Here is a 4,782-nt window from a genome sequence, read left to right as displayed (position 1 = left end):
TGTTGTTTGCATTTTTAATTTGCAGACATCTCCCATAGCCCAGGAAGTAAATTTTGGAAGATCAAAGTTGAGCAGGCTCCTTTGGTAACAGCAGAGTCAGTTTCCAGGTGTCTCTTTCTCTCCTCTCCTTCTCAGGCAAGTCTGGAGCCAGGAAACAGAGCACTCCAATTCCAGACAGGAGTCAATTCAGGAGGTACCAAGAAGGCAAGGAAATTAGGTATTTTTGATCTTATCCATGTTACAGATCTGGCCACAGATAACTCTCTTACATTATCCCCAAAGGTTGAATGTTATAAGTTAACCACTGGTTTGTGTATGGTTCTTCACCTTCAGGGACAGGCAGAATAATCTTGGGAAGAAATGGATTAACTTCTCAAGGATTTATTGTCTGTACAGATATAGTTGATAGGGATAGCAAGGAAGAAATAAAAATCATGGCAAATGTGAAAAAGGAGATGCAAATTGAAGCAGGGGATAAAATTGTTCAATTGTCGTTATTTCCTTATATCAAGGGCAATGCTGCTCCCATTGAACGAACAGGGGCCTTTGGGAGCACTGGGAGACATGTGTTCTGGAAAACAATTGGCAATGATCAGAGACCCAAATGAATGGTACAAATGAATGGTGTGGGCATAGAATGGTTGGTAGATACAGGAGCTGATGTTAGTATACTTTCCCAAAAGTCTTGGAATCCAGATTGGCCACCTCAGAAGGTTTAAACACAATTTATAGGAATTGGTAAATTATCACGAATAAGACTAAGTATCTGATGGAATACCTGTGTGGGACCCGAAGAGCAAACGGGGAAGTTGAGGCTGACATACCAATAAGCTTATGGGAAAGCGATCTTACAACAATGGGGCACTCAAATTAGTATCCATGAAATTTTAGGAACAGCAAATAAGGAAATTAGAGGTGATCTGGAAGATACTCCTGTATTATAATTGTTATCATCTAGGATGGAAGATTATTACTGGTTATGATCAGGGATTGATAAAAACTTAAAGTAGTTTTGTTTGAAGTATTGTATATTGATGGAATTTTAAAGTTGTTTTGTTTGAAGTATTGTATATAAGGTTGTTTTCTTAGATTATTTGACTGTATTGTACATCTTCCATTTATTGAAAATGTGATGGTTCTTACAATTATTTCTATTGTATACAGATTGCTAATGACCATCTTAAGGATAATTCTTGGACAGAAAGAGGAATGTGAAGTGGAAACTTCACATTTCTTTGGAAAGTTAGTTATGTCAGATGATGGTTTGCTGGGGCACACAGGTGAAAGGACATCTTGCTAAAGCAAACACATAAAATGACCCAGGATAAAGGAGTATAAATATGACCCCACCGACAGTGAGAGACAGGCACTGAGCATTGGTTTGGTTTGCTCTGTCTCACTCACTATTCTTAGATAATGACACACGCGTATCGGTGCGCCTTACATAGCATTGTTGAGCTCAACATATGATAATGCTGCCATTGAGAGAATCTCACCCAAGGACTGCTTGGGAGGTTCCTGTGGCAGCTTGCTGCTTCCAAGGTCTCACCTCAGGCTGGTTGGAGAGCCTAACAGTTCCTTCAGGATTGAACTACAGCTGCTGGTTTGTGTCTGATGTCTGCCTACCAAAAGGACAGGACTGTAGCTGCTGATTCGTGTGTGGTGTCTGCCTGCCTGGAGAACTGGTCTGCAGCCGCTGAGTCATAGTTGGTGTTTGCTACAGGACTGAACTGCTGCCAAAGAAGATTGAGCTTGCTCCCAAAGAACTATCGNTGAACAGGTCCACTTCTCCCATATCCTAATAACTTTTCTCTTCACTACCGCTGTTGCATGGTTGGCTAGAGGAGTGGTTGAACCCTTATTAAAAGTAGGTTGCAAAAAAATTTCTGCCTACACCGGCCTGTTTGGGTTGGCAGTGCAAAAGTTAAATGCACTTTACTAATTAAGACTCTATTAGTCCAAGTTGCTCAAGAGCTTGTTTTCACCCTTCTCTCCTCTGAGCTAAGTCCCAGCATACCTGGCCGTGAAGCAACAAACCTCCCTTTAATCCAAAGTCAGCCAACAAAGAGATACGCTGCCACGGGTGCTTGCCAGGAAATGCCAGCCCAACAGGTGCCTGTTGGAGAACCGGGATCGCCAGAACCCAGGACAAAGAATTCCCAGTTCTCAGATCAGAGCTCCCTAGAGTCTGGAGCGTTCTTCCCTCAGGAGCCTGGCAGGAGGAGGGCATCATCTGCTGGCCAGGAGACTGCAGGAATAGAGTCTAAAAGACTAAGTAAATCTCAAGAGGTCTGGGGATGACGGTCACTTGGTAGAAGACTTGGCTGTTGTGGGTCCCCAGGTTCAGTCCTTATACTGGGGAGGAGAAGGAGAAACGCATGAAGGAGACCTCTGAGGTCCACCTTCATTTCTTTTGATAATTTGGAAAATTTTAATTATTATTTTATGTGTATGAGTGCATGTAAATACACTCGGGTGTGTGTGTGTGTGTGTGTGTGTGCCTGGTGCCCACAGAAGCTCGAGATGGCATCAGATTCTCTAGACCTGGCGTTACAGGCAGTTGTGTGCTGCCATGGGGTTGCTGAGAATCAAACCTGAGTCCTTTGGGAGAGCAGCAAATGCTCTTATCTACTGAGCCACCTCTCCAGCCCTGATCTCCATTTCTGTAAATGGCCATAGAATGAAATGCCATCATTCTGAGAATATAAATTATACAAATTAAAATTGTTGAAATTTATTGTATGTGTGTGTGCATATGCACATACATGTATGTCTGTGCACCATGACATGTGTGTAAGTGAGAGAATAATTTGTGGGAGCTGAACTCTGGGTTCTGGGGATCTAACTCACATCAGGCTCGGCAGCAAGCCCATTTACCTGCTGGGCTAGCTCATCGGCACAGAACATGCAGCCTGTAGAGGCCTCTGATACACAGTCTCACTGGAATAGTCCAAATCAATCTTCTCTCCCTTAAGTTGCTTTTTAAAAGTATTTTGTCAAGAAAGACAGCTGATCTACAACTCATCCTCATTCGTCAGTGAAGAGGACATGGAGGTGGGCCTCAGGTATCTGTCTGAGTGGATGCACATTAAAGAGTGTGGTGCGGTCTCTCGGGTGCTATTACATGACGAGGGAGAAGCGGGAGGCTGAGGTATGCAAAGCAGTCCAAGCAAAGCCCATCCATCCTGGGACACACAAAGGCAACCCTGTGCCACGCTGGTGCCTGCACATCAACCTGCTTAGCCTGCCCAGCTTGCCCCNCACACAGAAACAAATTACTGTGGTTATAAGTCACGGGAATTTTAGGTCTCTTTGCTGTGTGTTGCTTTTGTGGTGACAGTTGGTAAATACATTAATCGCGTAATCACAGAACTAAACATAGTAGTGAATGCCACCCAACAGGTGAGGCTGGAGGAGGCACATCCTGTACCATTAGTCTCTAGGGCTTTACAGTGATGAGGAGGAGAAGGTAAGGAAGAGGTGTCCAGAGGCCAAATGGAAGATGATGTGTTATGGGAGANAGAACTGCGTGGGTAAGATGGTTCAGGGAGTAGAGGTGCTTCCACCGAGCCCTAGCTNCATTCCCTGGTCACATATGGTAGAAGGATGAACCAATTCCTCCAAGTCGCTTTTTGATCTCCACACACATGCTGTGGCACATATACACCCCAACATGCACAACCAGTCAATCAAGTGTGTCACCTGCTAGGGACAGAGGATAATAAACAATATTGTTTGTGTGACACTATTGAGATCAAAAGAAAGCATCCTTAATTATGCAAAGACATGGACATAGACTAGGGCTGTCTGGGCAAATGAAGATGNATGACCCACTAAAGTGAGGACTGAGAAATAAGTTCAGACCCAGTGACTCAGGGACCATTGTTCGTCTGCACAGTTCTGTTGAGTCAGAGGGCTGAGTTTATCCAGGTCTGATTGAATTCAAGAANAATGGGAGGACTATGAACAGACAACTCTCAGTAGCCAAGGAAGATAAGAACGCAACANTTGGTATCTTTTGATTGAATATATTTTATAAATATTAACTAATGTGAATGATCCAGAAAATATGAGAAAGTGACAATAAGGTTTTGGTTGCTGAGCAGTGTCCTGGGGTAGCTGGGTACCAGGATCTGATGGGCAAACAAGGCTGCCAGCCCCTCCTCTGATGGCAGCCACTCATCCCAGCTCAGGGAGAAGGCAGTGTACACAAGGTGGATAGGTGTCTATGGCGGGGATGGTGAAAGGTTCTTTCGATCTGTCAGCTGACAGTGAGCTTGCAGCAGGAGAAGGGGCGTGGTAACCACTGTCCAGGAAGTCGGGAGAGTGATCATTCATGGAGACAGAACAAGATTGGCTGGCATCCTGAATGTAAAGTGGTGTCAGCAGAGGAGATGCCATTTCCACTTACAGAGTGGGGAAATGGGATCCAGGGATGCTACTCAGTTGGTCAAGTGATTGGCTAGCATAGGTGGTACCCTGGGCTCTAACCCCAGCATTAGGAAACCTGGTATGGTGATGCATGTCACTAGGGAGGTAGAGGCTGGAAGATCAGAAGGTCACAGTCATGTACAGTTACTTAGGAAGTTGGAAGTCAGTCTGGGTACCCCAAATCCCTGTCTCAAAGCAAAAACTCAAATCAACAAAACAACAACAAAGAAAGGAGAGAGAGAGAGAGAGAGAGACCATACCCTAAACGGCTATATACCCACAGCTTTCCTTGCAACAGAGGGTTGACACCACAAGGCAATTAGCTGCCTGAATTCCAAAAAGAGATTTTGT

General features: G+C 44.5%; 1 pseudogene; it reads right to left on the bottom strand.

Moving 5' to 3' along the window:
- LOC110295682 overlaps nucleotides 1-1,705 on the bottom strand; it is a 2,627-nt pseudogene extending 922 nt beyond the window's left edge.
- Nucleotides 1,706-4,782: the final 3,077 nt, after the last annotated feature.

This window comes from Mus caroli, chromosome 6 (genome assembly GCF_900094665.2).
Source record: "Mus caroli chromosome 6, CAROLI_EIJ_v1.1, whole genome shotgun sequence".
In the NCBI taxonomy this organism is placed as follows: Eukaryota; Metazoa; Chordata; class Mammalia; order Rodentia; family Muridae; genus Mus; species Mus caroli.
This window is presented reverse-complemented; position numbering and strand designations above follow the sequence as displayed.